Source organism: Citrus sinensis, chromosome 8, assembly GCF_022201045.2.
Source record: "Citrus sinensis cultivar Valencia sweet orange chromosome 8, DVS_A1.0, whole genome shotgun sequence".
NCBI lineage: Eukaryota > Viridiplantae > Streptophyta > Magnoliopsida > Sapindales > Rutaceae > Citrus > Citrus sinensis.
In genome coordinates this window covers 9,618,610-9,640,783 of record NC_068563.1, presented here as the reverse complement: position 1 = coordinate 9,640,783, position 22,174 = coordinate 9,618,610, and the positions used below count along the sequence as shown (strand labels likewise).

General features: G+C 34.8%; 1 non-coding gene and 1 pseudogene across 1 annotated transcript; both read right to left on the bottom strand.

Moving 5' to 3' along the window:
* The window catches only part of LOC127899448 (geraniol 8-hydroxylase-like), a 61,102-nt pseudogene that overhangs the window by 14,906 nt on the left and 24,022 nt on the right, over window positions 1-22,174 (bottom strand).
* On the bottom strand, window positions 7,724-7,829 carry LOC112496650 (small nucleolar RNA R71). Its single transcript, XR_003063170.2, has one exon. It is a non-coding gene; the product is annotated as a small nucleolar RNA R71 (small nucleolar RNA).

The following is a 22,174-nucleotide window of genomic DNA, read 5'->3' as shown; positions in this document are numbered from 1 at the left end:
TGTAACTTTCTTAAAAACCAAACAAATACTTTACAGTTTAACATGGTATCAGAGCTATACTAAAAACAAAAATGGCATTATCAAACTTAACTCCAAACACCGCAATCTTTGTTTCTTCATTTAATTTCACTTCTCCTATTAAGCTTGATCGATCGAACTACACAATCTGGAAATCTCAGATTCTCTCTTCAGTACGTGCAAATGGTCTTGAAGATCATCTTGATAGTTCTAAATCATGTCCAGATCAATTTCTTCAAAGTGAATCTGAGAACTCTGAAGTTGGAACTCAAACAAATCCAGCATTCACCACTTGGAAAAGGAAGGATCAGATGCTGCTAAGCTGGATGCTATCTTCCATAAATCTCGAGATTCTTAGCCTAGTGGTAAACTCTGAAACTTCACTTGAACTTTGGTCTAGTCTTGTGCAACAATTTGGGTCTGAAACCTTTGCTAAAAAGGTTCATCTTAAGGTGATGGTTAATAATCTTAGAAAAAGTTCAATGTCTATGACTGAATTTTTTGGAAAGCTGAAAACAATAACTGATGATTTAGCAATAGCTGGAAGCCCTGTTAGTCCTCTAGATTTTATTACACATCTGATCTCTGGGCTAGGTCAACCATACTACCCTGTGGTCGTGTATATTGAAGCAAATCTTGCAAAAATGACTGTTAATGAAGCTTACTCAATGCTTTTAACTCGTGAGGCTAGATTAGAAGCACATCAGTCAAATGCTAGTAAGGAAACTAAATTGACCTATGCTGCAAATGTTGCTCAAACTGGAACCAATACTAAATTTGGAGGACAGAATAATGCTAACTGGATTAGGAATGGAAACAATAATAATGGTGGCAGAGGAGCTTTTGGTAGAGGCTTTTCACAAGGCCGAGGTAGAGGAAATTGGAATGGTTGGAATAATGGTGGCTGGAATAATAATGCTCAGCCTGGAAATTATCAAGGCAGAGGTGGATATGGTGTTAACAGTGGAAATAATTTTGGTGCTAATAATGGAAATTTTGGTGGCTTCACTAATGGAAAAGGTGCTTCAGATCCAAATGGAGCCGCTGTAATCTGTTAAATATGCTTTAAGCCAAAGCATACTGCAGCTGAATGCAGGAACAGGTTCAACAAAGAATTTGTGCCTTATTACAATCCATATTCAGGCTATAATTCATATCAGAATCCTGGACCAAGAGCTCTCTATCCAAATTCAGCACCAAAAGCTGCTTTCCTGGCAACCTCTGAAGGTGGCATGGCTGATCAAGGCTAGTATGTTGACAGTGGGGAAACACATCATCTCACCAACAATCTGCAGAACTTGAACCTTGGAAGAGAATATTCAGGTAATCAGTTACTGCATGTTGGTAATGGCCAAGGTCTGAAAATTACACATATTGGATATACTTGTCTCCCCACTTCCAGTGATTCTTTTCTGCATTTACAAGATATATTATGTGTACCTCATCTCACTAAAAATCTCATAAGCATTTCCAAATTGCTTGAAGATACCAATTTAATCATTGAGTTTGTTGCCAATATGTGTTTTATTAAGGACAAGAGGAAGGGAGTGCATCTGGCTCAAGAGATTGCTAGAGGAGGACTGTATAAGTTGCTGTCTAAGGATGACTGTCTCTCCAGTTCATGTGTCACCAATCATAATCCTAGTTCTATGCTTTCTGTTTTTAACTAGTTAGCTTGTAACTTTTCTGGTTTGTCTTTGAATAAAGTTTGTACTCAAACAAGTAATTCTCAGAGTCATTTGAGCATTGTTAATCCAGCTATGTTTGCTAATGTGTTACACCAAAGATTTGGTCATCCTAATAAACATGCATTGAAAAACATATTATCCTCTCTGGCACTTCCTGCATCTGTTCCTGATTTTTGTGATGCTTGTCAATATGGTAAAATGCACCAACTTTCTTTCTACTCTACAGGCATAAAAACAAAAAATCCTTTAGAGCTTGTACATACTGATCTTTGGGGTCCAATATCTATACCATCTCTACATGGATATAGATATTACATTATTTTGTGGATAATTACAGCAGATATTGCTGGATTTTTCCATTAACCCTTAAGTCAGAAGCTTTCGATACATTCAAGTATTTCAAAACCTTAGTTGAAAAACAACTTGGTTTCTCTCTGAAGTCTTTACAATCTGATTGGGGAGGGGAGTACAGAAGCTTTGAAAAATTTCTTGAGGCAGAAGGGATACATTTTAGGCATAGTTGTCCTCACACACATCATCAAAATGATGTAGTTGAGAGAAAGCATAGGCATGTTGTAGAAACGGGGTTAACACTTCTTGCCCAAACTAAAATGCCTTTATCTTTTTGGTGGAAGTAATTTCATACAACTTCCTTTCTCATTAACAGAATGCCAACCCCAGTGTTGAATAATGTTTCCCCTTTTGCCAAACTTCATGATAGACCACCAGATTACAAGTTCCTTAGAACCTTTGGTTGCTCTTGCATTCCTCTTCTCAGACCCTACAATAACCATAAACTCAATTTTCATACACAAAAATGCCTAATGATTGGCTATAGTCCTATACACAAGGGATACAAATGCTTGGATTCCACTGGTAAAACATACATTGCTAGATATGTTTAGTTTAATGAATCAGAATTTCCTTATTTTGAACTCTTTCCTACAAAGTCTGATTCACAACTTTCATCCATCCAATCAAGTCAAGTTTCTTTTTCAAATATTCCATTTACAGAAGTCATTGTAGACAGCAACAATGTACAATCCTCTGCTATTCCCTCATCTCTAGATACAGGACCTGATTCAAGTCACTCCCATACACCTTCAGCACATTCATCTCCAAGCCATTCATCTCAAAATTTATCACCACACATCCAAGTTCATCAGCTAGTACAGACATCTACAGTTCAGAACAATCATTCTATGACTACCAGATCAAAAGCTGGTGTGTTTAATCCCAAGACATACTTAACAGTAGCTCAAGAGCTTGAACCTTCATCTGTTAAAGCAGCTCTAGCAGACCACAAATGGCAACAAGCTATGCAAGATGAATTTGACGCACTACAAAAGAATCAAACCCGGGTTCTTATTCCTCCAGAAATAGCTGGGAAGATAGTTGGAAACAAATGGGTATTCAGAATTAAATATAACCCTGATGGCAACATATCAAAGTACAAAGCCAGATTGGTTGCAAAGGGGTTTCATCAGACACAAGGTGTGGATTTTTTTGAAACTTTCAGTCCAGTTGTAAAGCCCTGCACCATCAGAATAATCCTGAGTCTTGCTGTCATGAATCACTGGACAATCAAGCAGCTGGATGTTAACAATGCCTTCCTTAATGGCATTCTTACAGAGGATGTTTTTATGCATCAACCTGAGGGTTTTGTTCATCCTCAATTTCCAGCTCATATCTGCAAACTCACCAAGGCACTTTATAGACTCAAACAGGCTCCAAGAGCCTGGTATGATAGGTTGAAAGCTTCCTTAATTCAGTGGGGTTTTGTGACATCCAAATCAGATAGTTCCTTGTTTATTCATCATGTGGCAGGAGAAATCATTGTGGCACTAATCTATGTAGATGATATTTTGATCAATGGCTCAAATTCTGTTTTGGTAGAGAAGGTGATACATCAGTTGGGTGCCGAGTTTGCCTTGAAAGATCTTGGGGAGTTTAATTACTTTCTTGGTCTTGAGGTAACTCCAACTGTGGATGGGCTGCACTTATCACAAACTAAGTACATTGGTGATCTGCTCAAGAAAGCTCAAATGGTGAACTGCAAGGGCTGTCCAACACCAATGAGTTCAACAGAAAAATTAGTCAAAGACAAGGGTGCAGTGTTTAAGAATCCTTCTCTATACAGAAGTCTGGTTAGCTCATTACAATATGTTACACTAACAAGGCCTGAAATTGCTTTTACAGTGAATAAACTCAGCCAATATCTTTCTAATCCATCAGTACTTCATTGGCAAGCTTGCAAAAGGGTGCTGAGGTATCTGCAGTATACAGCAGATTATGGCCTGCAATTTTACTCATCTGGATCACTTAGGCTTACAGTTTTCTCAGATGCTGATTGGGGGTCTGATTTGGATGATAGGAAGTCAGTAGGGGGATATTGTGTTTACTTAGGCAACAACTTGGTATCATGGTCCTCCAAGAAGCAGCATATAGTGTCTAGAAGTACAGCTGAATCTAAATACAGAGCTTTGGCTTTGACAACAGCTAAGGTATTGTGGATCACTTATCTTTTCAAAGAATTAAAAGTGTCTTTGTTGCAGTCTCCAGTTCTCTACTGTGATAACAAAAGTGCAGAAGCTCTTGCTAGCAATCCTAAGTATCATTCTAAAACTAAACACATTGAGCTTGATCTGCATTTCATTCGAGATCATGTATCTAGAAAGGAACTGCAGATTAGTCATGTTCCAAGTTGTGATCAGGTAGTAGATATTCTTACTAAACCATTGGCATTTGATCAATTTCATTATCTACGGTCTAAGCTCAATGTTCTTCCCAGACCTTGAGCTTGAGAGGGGCTGTTAAGATAATAGAATTAGTTAAGATGGCTTAGTTAGTTAAGCTTAGTTAATTTGATTAAGCAAGTTTGTTATGAATGCTGACTTGGCAGCTGAGCTGGAGGAAGGTTGTTATGCTGTTAGCTCAGTCTCAAATAACATGTAGAAGATTCGAGATACCTGTATAAATACATGCTTGTAAAACCAGTCGATTTAATTCAATGATTCATATTCATCCTCTCTTATTATTTTCCCTCTGTTTCTCTCTGTAACTTTCTTAGAAACCAAACAAATACTTTACAGTTTAACAACTGTAATTATTTTCTAGAAATAGAGTGAATATACAAAAGTAGTGGGTTAAAATATCCCTACCCAAAAGAAAAATTATCTGATGAAAAGCTTTTACAAGTTATTACCTTTATGCTATCACTAACTTTAATAATCAAATTAGGTGAATTGACCAAAATATAAATATTTGAAACACTTCAAAATCATGTGTCGAATTTTAAAATTTGAATCAATGCAAAATTATGTGTCAAATTTTAAAATCTTCGAACTTTTTTGTTTTTCCAGAGAACAACGAACATCAATGTTAGAAACTAATGAAAATACATCCGTGCCGTTGAAACAAATGGGCAACTCGTACAAGAACAAATGGTGTACCATGCACCACGTGCACACTAGCTGGAACCCAAATATTAGGTCGGTAGTAGCTTTCCACTAATTTATTTGGTCTCGGTAATCATACAATCCCAAAGTCATTATTGCCCTTTTGAATAGGAAAGTTCCACGAGCATAAAGATTTGAATTTGCAACTATTAATTTCCAAGTTCTTGCTGACTTGAAACATCCACTTGGGAACTTTCATGAATTAATACAACGTTGTGCAACTATTAATTTCCTAGTTCTTGCTGACTTCTTCAAACATCCACTTTTTTCATGAATTAATACAACGTTGAACAGTCGCCCGACGACTTTCTTCAATCATTTTATACTGCACGCTAAAAAGTGAAGAAATCCTTGCGTGAATTACAAAATCTCCTACGTGCTTTGATATCAAACATTTAATGCTATACGAACGTTTTCAAATGAAACTGATAAACACGTCCAATGCATCTTCTACCTATGTTTTTCTGGTCAAAATAAAACAACAAATTTAGCTATTGCAACGAAATTTATTGGTGGCTTCAATCTCCTTCCAGCCCAACAGCAAAATATCTCGGACGATAAAGTCAAGAGGTCTGGAATTCATCTTGAGAAAATTGAGATGTCATTATTTTACGAGGTAAACTTTAATTCATCCCTCAGATAAAGGTTCAGACAATGAAGTTAATTGCATATAAAACCAAATCTATCACAAAACTTTAATACGGTCAGCATCAAGAGTGAGTGGAGGATGCCACCAAAGGATTCTAGGAGAGCATCAATCAGATCTCAAATCTGATTTCTTGTTTTCTTGTTTTCTTGTTTTTATCTTGTTATGATGAATTGGTTATGGCTGAAACTATTTTGTTTCTTATTTTATCAGAAATTATGAACTAAATTTATTTTTAGTTGAGTGATAAACAAACTTGATGGTTAATTGACTGATATTTTGTGTTGCTGGATGTTTGCTATAGCACGTTGTTTTGATAATATTTATTTCAATTCACTATTTCGGCTGACCACCCATTTAGTGATACTACTTAAGAGAGAGCCTCAAAAAGGCCTGTCTTAGTAGAATATACTAGAGCAATACTTGGTTTTATATAAGGTTTCCTGAGTTGGGTTTAACTTGATTCGAAAAAGGCCATGCTTAATCTAAAATTAGTGATGAACTAGATACATGGATTCAACTTGTAGGGTACTTAGAATCTAAAATGCGTAATGCTATATTTAATATCAGCCTAAAAATTGGTCACTATTAAGTTGTATTTAGATATAAGAAATCCAACATGCAACAGCTGAGAATACATAAGGATTCTACCCAGTGCTGTAGCAACTGATCCAAACAGTAGGAGAATAGTCAAAATCATTAAGTGAGTTTAATCACTTAGCTACTCCACGCCCATTGATTGCATCTTTATATTTACCGTAATAATTTATTTTATTGCATTTTTCTTATTACATTTATTTTAATTAATTTATTAGTTTAATAATTTATTTTAATTCTATTTTAGAATAAAAATGGCAGTGATAAAATTATTGTACCAATTCCTGTAACAACAATCCCTGTGGAGACGATCTTGAATACTTATCATTATATTACTTGTTGTGTACACTTGCACATTGACACTAATAGCATTAGAAAACGTACAACAAGCTTTTGGTGCCGTTGCCGGGGATTGGTGCTTATTGTGATTTTTTAAATCAATTTTAGTTGTTGTGTACACTTGCACATTGACACTAATAGCATTAGAAAACGTACAACAAGCTTTTGGTGCCGTTGCCGGGGATTGGTGCTTATTGTGATTTTTTAAATCAATTTTAGTTGTTGTGTACACTTGCACATTGACACTAATAGCATTAGAAAACGTACAACAAGCTTTTGGTGCCGTTGCCGGGGATTGGTGCTTATTGTGATTTTTTAAATCAATTTTAGTTGGTGCAAGATTTTGATTTTCTTTTTATTTACTGTGTTTGCAGAAGTGCTCTAGCAACCCTTGCATGCGCAAATATAAACCTATTGAATTCCAATTTGATCCAGAGATTGAAAAAGCTACAAGGAGATTTCGAAAAGAGAATAGGAATTCAAAAGTTGCTGTAGCAATGAACAATCATGGAGAAATACAACCAGTTAATGGCCAAGAAAGTCAGAATGGGCAAAATATTCAGGGGCAACTAGGAAACAACAATATTATCTACATGACATATGATAGAGATAAAGCCATTAGAGACTATGCCGTATTGACCCCTCAAGTTATACAACCTGAAATAGTTAGACCTGAAGTACAAGGTGCTAATTTCAAACTCAAACCCGTGATGTTTTAGATGTTACAAATAGTGGCGCAATTTAATGGATTGCCATCAGAAGATCTTCATCTTCACCTTAAACTGTTCTTGGAAGTAAGTGATTTTTTCAAGTTTGCAAGAGCATCACATGAAGCATTGAGGCTCAGATTTTTCCTGTTTTCTTTGAGAGATCAAGTAAAGGCATGGTTGAATTCCTTGCCACTAGACTCCATCACCACATGGAATGCTTTGGCTGACAAATTTTTGATGAAATATTTCCCATTGACAAAGAATGCAAAATTGAGGAATGAGATCACATCTTTCCATCAACTCGAAGATGAATGCTTGTATGATGCATGGAAAAGATTCAAGGAGTTACTCAAGAGATGCCTCATCATGGTATTCCTTGTTGCATACAATTGGAAACTTTCTACAATGGGTTGAACTCAAGCACTAGATTTATGAGAGATGTTTCAACAAATAGGGCCTTGTTGTCTAAGTCATATAATGAGGGTTATGAAATTTTGGAAAGGATAGCTAACAATAACTATCAATGGCCATCAACTAGACAAGCTGCAGCAAGAGGAGCAATGTAACATCCCAAAAATTCACCCATGAAAGCACAAGGGTAAAATTGGAATGAAACCTCACATCCTTTATTCTTATTAATAAACCTCGAGATAAACAATCATTATTCATACTCCAATTGAATCCTTACATAAAACATCTGAGATAAAGTCTCCAAAGAAAAGTCTCTAATCCAAAATAAAAAGTCTAGCCAAATTTAATCTTTAACGCAACTCCAAGGGTCCACAAAAAAAATCTACATCTAAGTACTCAAGCCACATCTATAATCAATATGCAAAAAAAATAATAATAAATAAATAAATTGGAGACGAGGGGTGAGCTGTCAACTCGGTAAGCAAATCGATGCACAATATTTGAAAACCTTTGTCATTATACCTTTAAAGCAACTCCAAGTTAAATTGGAAGTTTATTTATTGCATATCTTGTAATAGAGATTAATTTATTAATTCCCTAATTTAGTGAGATTTCAATTTATTAGGAATATTTATTTCATAATTTAATTAGATGTCTAATTTAGAAAGTCAATTAATGATAGAATTCTATAATTGGCGCATGAGATCTATTTAGAGCAAGAAGTTGGTTCAAACAGGCAGTTCATTAAATGCTCTAGATATTTCTTGGGAGACAAGCAAGGCAAGAAGATCAGATTTATTCCTATTTAGATTCATAGGAATTATAAGAGGAAATAAACTCTTATTTGGAAAGTATCTAAGTCTTTTAAGGCTTGCTATTTTGGTGAAACGCTAGTGCCTATATAAAGAGAGATATTTCACAATTGAAGGCACGCACAACATAGAGCATAAAGCAGAGAAGCAAAATTTGGCCTCATCTCTAGAGAATCCGGATTTGGCACATAATGTTGTGTTGATTTGTTTTCTTATCTTCTTTTCATCTCTGTAGAGAGTCTATGTGGATATTGGATCACTAGACATTGAAGAATTAAAGAATTGCTATTGATCACTTTGCGAAGTGCCTTGAGGATCACAGATTAATATGGGTAGTGATTATTCAAGAGAAGCAGATTCAGTCTAAGGTTGAGTAAATTGTATGGTGATAAACTATAAGTGAGAGTCTTAAGTTTGATAAATTCATAGGTCGTAATATCTCAACTTAATGAATTGCTTTTCATCTGGGCGTGGTCTCATAGATGTAGGATTGATTAATCTGAGCTACGTAAAAATGTCCGTGTCATTTATTTTCTACATTTTATTGTGTTTTTGGAAATTAATATTTTTTATGCAGATGAACAGTGGCTCCTACGGTTCAAAAAGGTTCTTCTAACTCTAATTTTAAATTGTTTGATTTTAACAAATTTGAGGGTATTCAATGCAGAGAATGTGGAGGCATAGAACACATACAAGCACAATGTGCTAACATTCTTATGAAAAAGAAAGCAATGCAATCCACTTGGAGTAATGATGATTCTACTGATAGCATCAACGAAGAAGACCTTGTTGGAGGACTTGTTGTCCATAATGACGGCAATAAAAAGGAATCAAACATCATAGATGCATCCATATCTGAAGCCTTGCACTTAGCTTCTTGCAAAGAAGACACTGATTCCCGTCTTGACATGATAACAAGGATAATGATTCTAATAGCGACGTCAGTGACATTGATATAAATGACAAGAAAGCTTTTCATGAAAGCTACAAGATGATGTTCGCTAAATGGGAAGAATTTTACAATGACAATGTGACATTGATGACTTACGTATCCAATCTTTTAGATGATAAGGCGAAATTTGAAAGTGAGGTAATTCATTATAAGTCTTTACTTACTGATAAAGATAACCAATTGCTTGTAGTGACGACAGAATTAGAGAATACCAAAAAGTCACTTAAGATGATGAATTCTGAGACACAGAAGTTAGACCATATCTTGTCACTTGGCAAATCTAGCTCAGATCATCATGGTCTTGGATATCAACATGGTGAAGATTCGAATTCTCAAAGTGTGTTTGTTAAAGCTTCTTCATAAATAGCTTCTCCACCAAGAGTTAAACTTTCAGATCTTCAAAAAGGTAAAACTATTGCACATTCGTCACTAATTCATCAAGGTAAGAACAACAAGTTTATTCCCACTTGTCATTTTTGTCATGTGAAAGGACATATAAGACCTAATTTCTTTAAGCTCATTAAATATACGAAAAAGGCTATGTTCTTTAATTATTCTCATGGAAAACCTAGGATGACACCTAAACCTAAGGTTGAGATAAGTGAAAATAAAACTAGAACTACTTGGATGAGTAAGACTGATTATAAAGCTTATGTTTCCTTTATTTTTTTGAGAACTTGCACTACTATTTTTTTATGCTTTGATAATGGTTGTTCTAGACACATGACAGATGATAGAAGTGCCTTGATCAATTATCAAAAACTTGATCGAGAAAATGTAACTTTTGTTGATGGTGTGAAAAGTCGAGTGCTTGGAAAGGGAACTTTGAATGTGGAAGGTTTTTGAAAACTTGACAATGTTCTGCATGTTGAGGATCTCAAAGCAAATTTACTTAGCATTAGTCAAATTTGTGATCAAAACTTGTTTATCAACTTTGACAAGAACAAATGTCGCGTTCTTGATGTTGATGGAAATTGTATTTTAGAAGGACATCGATCATCTAATTATTGTTATAAATTGACTAGCTCAATTATTTGTCATAAGACCACTCTTGATGACACAGAATTATGGCATCAAAAGTTGGGTCACTTGAACTACAGATTACTGACTAGAATTATGAAAACATGTGCTCTAAAAGGAGTTCCAATGCTTAAAAAGAAACAACCTGGAATATGTGGTTCATGTCAATCTAAAAAAAAAGAAAGAAAGGGAGTCACATAAAGCCATTCCGGATAAAGCAACATCAAAGGTACTACAAATACTTCATATGGACCTTATAAGACCAATGCAAGTTGAAATTTTGGCTGGAAAAAAGTATGCATTTGTGTGTGTAGATGATTTCTTTAGGTATGTGTTGTATATTTTAAGCTCAATTGCTATTGGTGTCAATGTGCAAATGCACACAATAAGTAATAAAGTGATGAGTATTCAATATTGTCTCCACAGGGACTGATGCTACTAGAAATGCTACAGCAATCACAACAGTGCAAACTTTCTTCTATCTTAACTTGATAAAATTTAATAAGATTGACTAACTAATGAGAATAAAAACTCAATAAAGTAAAAATTAAATCATAAATTAAGTTGTATGTTTAACACAAAGAGAATTCAATAGGAGTAAGTAGTTGAATGATCAAAGTCTCTTGATAGGGTGACTGTTTTGTCAAATTAGTACCAGTTGCTACAACATTTGTTTTAGCACTGGGCATAATTACCTTGCATCTTTAGTTATCGCATGTTGGACTTCTTATACCTTTATGCAACCTAACAATGACCAGTTGTTATGTCAACACAAGATACAACATTACAAGCATGTACTCTCTCTACTCTACAAGGTGAATCCTTATAGCTAGTTTATCACAAATCTCAAATCAAGTGTGGCCTTTTTTGGATTCAAGTTAAACTCAATCCAGGAAATTCAACCTAAGATCAAGTATTGCTCTAACAAGTTCCACTAAGATAGACCCTTTTATGGCTCTTTCTTAACTGATATCATTAAATGGGAGGTCAACTGAAATAATGAATGTAATAAGATTTATTAAAGCAAAGTGCTACAGCAGGCATGCAGCAACTCATAAGGACAGTCAAGAACCCATCTAGATTATTTGTCACCCAACTACATTCAAATTTAGTTCATAACTTGTAAAAGAAAAACAAACGACAAAGTTCCAGCCATCAAGTATATATTTCCAACTAAAGAATAAAGAAGAATAACAAGAGTTGAATGAGAAAAGTTGAATTCCAAATATTCTGCAGATTTTGTTATTAGTGCAAACTTGCGTCATTCTCTTCAATCTTCTCTTTTATTTCTTTCTTGTTTTTCTTTCAATTATGATTGACGGCTCTACCTCTTTCCTATGACGTGTGCTCCTTTTATAGCTGAAAACTAGGGTAAACGGAGGCCTAGGTCGCGTGTCTTCTAGATTAGGAAACTGCAGATCACGATATTCTGCAAAATCTTCTCTGTTGTTGTTTCAGGATTGCTACAGTAATGGCAATGGTTGCTATAGCAATGATTACTACAGTAGTGACTATAACAACTGCACAATTCCAGATTTATTTCAATTCTTCTATAACCAAGTTCTTTTCCATCTTTTACAAGCCTATTGTATTAGCATTACTTCCTTGAAATTTGAGCTTCCAGTCACCTACAATTATGCATATGATTTAAGCACACAATTTATTCTAAATGAAACAAAATTTATTAAGAATATACTAAAATGGTTATTCATGCAAAATAAAACTAAAATGCAATAAATATATGTCGTATACTTTCAAAGTAATCTTGATTTAAGTTTAAAAGTGTCATGACAACTCTCATTTCATAGAGTTATCACACCCCAAAACTTAAACCATTACTTGTTCTCAAGTAATGACATCAACACTAACACTTCATTCACATAATCATGCAACCAAAAACTTAGCTCTGTCATCAAATTTATAAGGATTCTTCAACCCTCAGATCACACTCTCAATCATGCAAAATAGCCATGGTAGTTCAGTTCTAGACTCTAGGCATCATTATGTCCAAAGTGTGTGTGTGCCATTTTGATCAAGTTCCAAAGATGTTGTAGCATTACACAGACATTGCATATAATTCAAAGGTAGAACACAAATATATTCACATATGGGGGAGCAGAATTCACAAGTAACCTCAAATTATGCTACAATTTTTTTTAACTTAAACTCTCTTCAATATATCATTAATTTTTCATATAAATATCGATCACTTGTAATGATGATACCCAATTACTCAACCAATGCACAGCTCAGAGTTGCTGCAGCAATCCTCATAATATAGTCTTATCTAAAGATATCTTTAACTCAAGGCTGAATATGGGGCTCACAAACAGACTTAGTTACTCAATATCCTAAATAGAGGACCTTTTTTTTTCTTTTAATAGTTGCTACAGCAATGCTCATAACTCTTGTTGCCTTTGGACTCAAGTTTGCATATGGGGTGCATACTCAGCCCTGGTTACTCAGCAACTTAAGCCATTGGAGCAAAATTTATTTCATAATACGCACAGTTCAACAAAATTTTCCCCCCAAACTTGAGATATTTTCTACCATTTGTTTTTTTGTTTTTTCTGGCTCTTCTACAGTATACTCATGAAATGCAACCAAAGTCTAAGTGTTGGGATAGAATTTCAACCTCCATCTATAAATTATCCCTACTTGGCATTCACAAATATTGAATCACTCAATTTATCTTCATAAGGTTTTCAAATCCATACATAAATACTAGATAACAAAGCTTCACACCATAACACAAGCACAAAACACAAAACACACCCCCCAAACTTGAGAGGTGTTGTGTCCTCACAAGCACACAAAATAAAACAACACAAACCACACATACATGCACTAAATAAAAGAACCTACAGAATGAATCAGAAAATTAAAACTAAAAGAAAGAGAAGTTTTTCAGAAGGAAGTAAAATAAACTGGTGGGTAGGGGGTACTCCCTTATTTATGGCATCAATACTGCAACAGAAAGCAACATATTCACCGCTTTTTGGAGGAGCTCCGCAGACGATCCTTAAGAGATCCTTGCGGTGAGGTAGTGGCAACATCTTTTTCTTTCTTAGTAATGGGTTGTTTGGGGGAGTTCCAGTGGGTGCAACCTCTCGGGGCGGAATAGATCTGGTCCTCTTTTGCGCTGGTGTGTCTGAGGTAGTAACACCTTCAGAAGTGCCCCATTTTCTCTTGCTAGGTCCTTCAGGACTAGTTAGAATGGATTTGCTGGGAGTTTGTTATGAGTTAGCTGGGTTAGCTTTTTCGACTGCAGACCATTAACCCGTGATTACGGTAATAATATCGAGTAGGTGCTTTGTTTCTGTACTTGTGCAAGTAACCCTGGTTGCTGGAGCTTCCAGCTCTATATCAATGTCTTCTACTTCATCTTCGGATGCAGAAGGGTTGTTCACTTTTTCTTTGTCCTTCCGAGAGAGGACTGGAATGGGAGGCTCCTCACTGTGTTCATCATCCTCCTCTCTCATGATGTGCTTCTTCCTGGACTTGGAAGATGTCCTTTTCGGGGGATCCTCGAGTTCTGTTTTGGGGTCTTCATCCGCCTCTGTCGAGGCACTATCGATAATAGACTTAGCACCCTCTTCTTTAGGCTGGTTTGATTGATTGTCAGCATTTAAATGGGCCTCTATTTGCAATTCTGTTGCAACTTCTTCCTCAAGTTCATCTTTACTGGCTTCTGCTGGGGCATCTGTGGTGGAGGTACCAAAGTCGAACTGCTGTAGCAATGAATAAGGGAAATTATTGTGGGTATTTTCATGCATACAACAAAACTGATTGTTTTCCCTCTGCTAGGCTTTAGCACATTGAGTGATACTGGTGCTCAGTTCCTGGATTCTCCTCTCCAAACCAACAACTCTTCTCACCCCTGCTACAGCAGCCGATTTTGGTGGGGCAGCAGTAGCTTCACTAACAATTCGCTCGATGGTGCGTGTAATGAGAGCACTATCATTCTTGTCATTTATTTTCTACATTTTATTGTGTTTTTGGAAAATTAATATTTTTTATGCGGATGAACAGTAATAATAAACATTAAATGTCAACAGTTGCGATGAACAGTAACGGTGAACATCAACAGTAAACAGTACTTCCGAAAAATTAATTAAGTTATTAATTTTTTTTGTTTTTAATTGCCTACATCTATTTGTGATAGATCTAAATTCCTTTCAGTAATATTCATAAATTAGCCCAAACTATTACATGTTTCAGCTTTTTGCAATTTTGGAAAATTGTTTCCAGATCTGCAAAAGCCGCATGTTATGATTTTTTATAATTTAACCATAATGAATAAATTACGAAATTAAATATATAATCATATGAGACATAGATATGTTGATATGAAAATCGCCATAATTTTTAAGGATGTGTAACCTTACGGAAAATTTTTCAGAAGTGAGGACCGCTGCTAAAAATCAGAATTTTCCAATACTAGGTAACCCAACTTTGAAAAACCATAACAATTTACATACTTAGAGGATTTCAACATAAGACCTATCAATAGAAAGCTTAGGATGTCTAGTTTTATGATTTTGTAAAGAAAACGATTTTAAGCAAAGAATAAAGATTGTTCATTTGATCACAATATTACAAACACACAGATATTACCCAAATCAAACTACAAGTAATTAAAGGCAAACAATTCATAAAAATAAATCATATAAGTCAAAGAAATACTTAATACCTTAAGGCAAACACCAAGAAAAGAAGTTATAAAACTTTCTTTTGCTTCTCCAAAGACTTATGTTTCTTTTTTTCTTTTTTTCTTCTAAGGTTTGTAACGTTGTAAAAAATAAAAGACAGGTTCCTCTTAAAAAGATGGCTTCCTCTTACATACTAGGTAATTAATAAATCTTTTAAAAAAATATGAAGCAAGAAAATGTGAGTTTTTAAGAAAATTCTCTCTTTTTTTAATAACATTTGTAACTTATCTAAAACATATTGATAAATTCTACTCACACACAAACACTTAATAATAACTATCATACCCAATTTAATAAGGGTAAAAGAGGAAAAAAAGTGGGCGTTACAAGCAATAGGAGTACACAATTTGGTGCATTGACAGTATTATCAACCCAAGTAACCTCATTGATAAATATGGTAAAAGTGATGACCACCAGCAACAATTAACCAAGTTGCTGAAGTCTCTTGTGTTTATTGTAGAGAGGGGCATCTATATGATAATTGTTCTGGAAATCAGAGCTTTAGTCAACTATGTGGGCAATTTCAACAGATAGAATCATAGCAATCCATATTCAAACACCTATAACACTGGATGGAGACAACACCCAAACTTTTCATGGAGCAATCAGAATCAACATGCTGCAGTATCTAGTGGACAGAACAGGCCTGCTCAGCCACTTGGTTTTCACTAGCAAATTCAAGGGCAAAGAAACACCAGTAATGATCAATTTAGCTCCTTTGAAACTGTAATTAAGGAGTATAGTGTGAAGAATGAAGCAATGGTCCAAAGCTAAGCTGTATCTTTAAGAAACTTGGAGAATCAGATTGAACAATTTGCTATAGAATTGAGTAATAGACCTCACGACAGTTTACCAAGCAACACAAAAGATCCAAGGAGAGAAGGAAAAAAGCATTGCAAAGTGATTAACTAAAGGTCTGGAAGGGATGTTCATATTCCAGTTGAAGTACCAAAAAGAAGAGTGGAACCTAGTTCAACTCAAGAGGAAACTCAATTTAAAGAAGAGCCACAACAACCCATTTTCCAGCACACTAGTGAGAGTAGTGTTGAGTGCTAGAAAGTGTATATTTATAAAGGAGAAAATCGTCATTTTACACTCCAAGTTCCACTAACATCCCTACTTTTATGTATTTAAGTCCCTTGTGATTTAATTATCCGTATTTTATTATAATTAAGCATTTTATATATATTTAGGGGGAATTATGGTTATTTCACAATGAACGAGAGATCAGATGGAAAAACGGATAGTAATTCCAAACTTAGGATAGCCGAAAACCTTAGGAGGAGCAAAAAAGGATAAATGACATTGTTCATATATACGGTACGCTGATGTGGCACTAATCGATGACGTGGCATTGATCGATGACATGGCAGCATTCGATTGGAAGAATGATGTAGCATTGACTGGTTGTGTGGCAGTATGTTAGTGGACCGAAAAACATACGTACGGTACATGCATATACACGGAATGACAGCCCTGATGATGTGTTCTATCCAATCAGAACTTGTCAAGTGGCGTAATCCTAAGTGTTCAAATTGTTTTAATCTGATGGCCATGCTTTACTCATTGTATCTATAAATAGGGGGCTCCCACCCCCCAATTTGATACCCCTGAATTCATTTTTGAACTCCATTTTCTGTAATTCTTTCTCCATCTTATATTTTCTATATATTTTAATAAATTTCCATTTTATCCCTAGTTCAATTATGAGTAGCTAATTTTCTTTCAAGTTTGGGTTGAAGGTGAAGTCTCAACATGTTCCATGGGCTTAATTTGGTAAATTTACTTTCTTTTCCCCTCTAATTTTTGTGGATGTTTGGACTTTTCGTTGACAGATAATAATAATCTTGTCTAGTGCAAGGTTATTACTATTTGGCACGATAAACCCTTAGTACCATATTAATTAGAGTGAGGTTCATGAGGAGTGAAAACCCCCCTCATGATTTAATTGGCACTAATAAGGAATATTAAACCCATGGTACATGTTGATGCAGATCTAAATATCTAAACGCTTCATTTTAATAGATTTTACTTTAATTTATTCCCGTCATTCTAATTTAAATTTTAGGATAAGTCTAAATCACTTTCACCACAAATTCAACCACCCACTTAGAAAATTAACTCTATATGCAATTAAAATTCACCTCCTCGTGAAATCGACACTCGTCGCCATTGATCTATTTTATAATAAATTCGTGCACTTGCGAGTTCAATAAAATTTGAATAATAAGTTTTTGGCGCCGTTGCCGGGGAGATAAGTTATTTTAATTCGTAGAATTAATTTTTGCAAATAATTTTTATTTTTTTAGTTGTTTTCTTGTAATTTCTTTTTATTATTTTTTAATAAAAAAAAGTAAATCTACATTTTGAGGTAAGAATTTCTTTTCTTTTTCTCTTCTTTAAATTTTTTTAATTTAATTTCCAAGTTATCTTTCTTTGTAATTTTTTATTTATCTTGTTAATTTATTTAATTTTAGTTAATTTATTTCACGTATTTTTTTTTATATAGCACTTGAGTGTGTTTTCATAGTAAGGTTGTAACAGCGTAATAAGGTTAGTATTGTAATTTTTCCTTCTTCTTTACTTTTATTAGTTTTATTCTCATTTTTTTGTGTTCTTAGCATGCATGGTTGAATGTCACAATTACCTAATCTTGAGCCTATAGACCTTGAACTGGAAAAAAACACTTTGCACATACAAACACGTTGCAATTAAAGATAAAATTGAAATGGATTTGCAACACCAACAACCAGAACCACAGGAGAGGCTATTTAAGGACTACTTCAGTCCCTTAGCTAACTTGAGCACATCATGCATAAGATACTCAAATGTAGTTGCTAGGAGTGTTGAGTTAAAACCTAGTGTGCTAAATTGTCTCCCAACATTCTATAGCTTGGAAAACAAAGACCCATATAATCATCTGAATAATTTTCATGTTGTTTGTCAAACTTTAAATATGAGAATTTTTCAGATGATGATGTTAAACTTAGATTATTCTCATTTTCTTTAAAGGATATAGCTCGTTTATGATTTAATACATTGCCTGCTAATAGCATTACATCATGAGAACAAATGGTAACAAACGTTTTTCGAAGCATGAGAGCGATTCAATGGGCTACTCTTAAAGTGTCCACATCATGGGTACAAGATATGGCACTAATGTCAGTACTTTTTCGAGGGATTATTGTCGCATGTGCACGAATAACTATTGGCAACAAGTGGAGGACAGCTAATATCAAAAAGTGCATTAGAGATTTGGGATTTCTTCCAGCGACAAACAGATAATTCCCAACAATGGAGTCGATCAATCAAGAATATTAAAAGAATTAAGGGAGTGAATGAGATTCATATTGATGAGTCAAGTTAGAAAATTAAAGAAGTCAAAGCAATAATTGAAGGTCTTTCCTAACAAATAGCATCGTTAATAGCTATTAAATCAACAGAGCCACATGACCATCGCTTATACCCAAATCAAGTCAATGCCATAGGTGTAATGAGAAAACCATCAAACTACAACCCTTACTCTAACACATACAATCTTGGATGGAGAGACCATCTCAATTTTTCATGGTCTCAAGGATTCCAATAGAATGGACTAGCAGCTCCAGCTCTACCAATGCAACCAATTCCTCAAGTTCCTCAAGCCTCTCAACCACCATTTAGACCATATAATCAAAACATGAACTACTCTTAACCCAGATTATGAGAGGATACATTCCTGAATTTCAAGAATCTTACTTATTCCACGATCGAGCAACAAAACCGCACTATTGATGAACTACGAAATGAGATGAGAGCAGGTTTCAACTCACAAACCCAATCAGTTTCAAACCTCGAAAAGATGGTGGGACAACTTTCCTCTTCAGTTCAAACATTGGCAATAACTGTTGAGAAAGGCAAATTCCCAAGTCAACTAGTGCCTAATCCTAAAAGAGTGCATAAAGCAAGTACGAGTTCATCTCAGCAGCATGGAAAAGTCAAAGCCGTCATGACCTTAAGAAAAGGAAAAGAAGTCGACAACAAAGTGGAGATGTCGGTAACAAAAACAAGTCAAATTATACTTGTAAATGCCAAGGATTCATCATCAGAAGAGAAAGAAGAAACCAACCCACGAGAACACATTCCTAAAGCTCCATTTCCCTAGAGGTTAGCTAAAGCAAAGAAGGAAAAATCCACAAGTGAGATTTTTGAAATCTTTAAACAGGTAAGTGTTAATATCCCTTTGCTTGATGCTATAAAACGAGTGCCATCTTATGCCGAGTTTCTTAAAGACCTTTGTACTAAAAAGAGAAACATTCACGTTCAAAAGAAAGCCTTTTTAACAGAAAACATTCGCTCTATACTCCAACATAAAATTCCTCTAAAATGCAAATACCCAGGCTCCCCTACTATCTCATGTAGTATAGGGAACCACACAATTGAGAATACTTTATTGGATTTAGCAGCTAGTGTAAATCTGTTGCCTTACTCGGTATTTGTAAAACTTGGATTGGGAGAATTATACCCAACTCCAGTGGTGTTGCAGCTTGTAGATCAATCCCTGAAAATACCTCGTGTTATTATGGAGGACATACTTATCCAAGTAGACAAGTTTTATTTTCCTGTTGATTTCATTGTAATTGACACTCAACCAGTCCAGGATTCAAGGAAGCACATCCCCATTATCCTAGGCTGACCTTTCTTGGCAACTGCCGATACTCATATTTAATGCATGACTGAAAATATGCAGTTGTCCTTTGGCAATATGACTATAGAGCTAAATATCTTCAACATTGCCAAACAACCTCACAATGCAGATGATAGAATTGTTTATATGGATTTAATAGAGGAATTAGTTGATAATTCTTTTCTTTCAAACCTCAGTGATGACCCTTTACAAACATGTTTAACTCACTTTGCTTTGCATTTTAATATTGATAGATCAATCGATGAGGTCAACACCTTACTTGATTTAACACCATCCATGGACACTAATAAATGGAAGTCAAGAGTTGAACAACTAGCACCATCAGAGAAGAAATTCAGCCAATCATCAAAATCACCACCAAAATTCGAGCTCAAATCATTACCCAACACATTAGAATATGCATTCTTGGGAGAAGAAAGCACTCTGCCAGTAATCATTTCATCCTCCCTAAATGACAAACAAAAAGATAAGTTGTTGGAAGTGTTAAAAGAGCACAAAGAAGCATTAGGACGGACTATAGCCGATATAAAAGGTATAAACCTAGTAAACTGCATGCATTACATTCACCTTGATGAAAATGTTAAATCTACTAGAGAAATGCAACGTTGGTTGAACTCTAACATGAAAAAAGTTGTTAGAACTAAAGTTCTTAAACTATTAGACGCGGATATCATTTACCCAATTTTTGATAGTTCATAGGTCAGTCATGTGCAAGTTGTCCCTAAAACGTCGGGAGTTACAATAGTTACCAATGCTGATAATGATTTGATACCCACTAGAGTGACTACAAGGTGGCGTTTATACATTGATTATAGAAAGTTGAATTCTGTTACACATAAAGACAATTTTTTTTTTACCATTTATCGATCAAATGCTTGATAAATTAGCAGGTCATGGAGTTTATTGCTTTTTAAATGGCTACTCAGGATATAATTAGATTCTCATAGCACCAAAAGATCAAGAGAAGACCACTTTCACTTGCCCTTTTAACACTTTTGCATATAGGATAATGTCAGTTGGATTATGTAATGCACCTACTACATTTCAACGATGCATCTTAAGCATTTTTTCTAATATGGTTGAACGATTCCTTGAAGTCTTTATGAATGATTTTTCTGTCTTTAGTGATTCATTCGATCAATGTTTACATCATCTAACACTAGTTTTGCAAAGATGTATATAGAAGAATTTGGTCTTAAATTCGGAGAAGTGTCATTTTATGGTAAAATAAGGTATTATTCTCGGTCACATCATTTCGAGCAGATGTATTGAGGTTAATAAAGCCAATGTGGATCTCCTTTCCAATCTTCCTCCACCTAAAATAGTCAGAGAAGTAAGATCTTTTCTTGGGTATGCTAGTTTTTATAGACGTTTCATTAAAGCCTTTAGCAAATTTCTAGATCATTATACAATATGCTTGCTAAGGATGTACATTTTGTCTTTGATGATTCATGTATTGTGGCATTTGAAAAACTAAAACAGTTGTTAACATCATTACCTATCATTCAGCCCCCAAACCAGAACTTACCATTTGGGCTCATGTGTGATGCATCTAATTATGCGGTAGGAGTAGTATTAAGACAAAGAGTTGATCTAATTCCCCATGTCATTTACTATGCTAGTATGACATTAAATTATGCACAATTGAATTATTCAACCACTGAAAAAAAAATGCTAGTAGTAGTGTTTGCATTAGAGAAATTTCGATCTTATCTCATTGGTTGTAACATAGTTGTGTTCACAGATTATGCTGCTCTTAAATATCTTCTCACAAAGAAAGATGCAAAACCTAGACTAATTCGTTGGGTGTTACTTTTGCAGGAATTTGACGTTGAATTCAAAGATAAGAAAGACACATAAAATATTGTGGTAGACCATCTCTCTTGTCTCAATTTTGACACAATTACAAAACCATTACTATTGAATGAATCATTTCTAGATGAAAAATTAATGAGTATGGAAGTATTACCATGGTATGCTGATATAGTTAACTATCTTGTTACAGGTTAACTTCCACAACATGGGACCAAGCAGGATATACCCAAATTTTTTGCGAAAATAAAAATTTCTTTTGGGATGATCCTTATCTATTCAAGTATTGTGTAGATTAAATTATCAGACGGT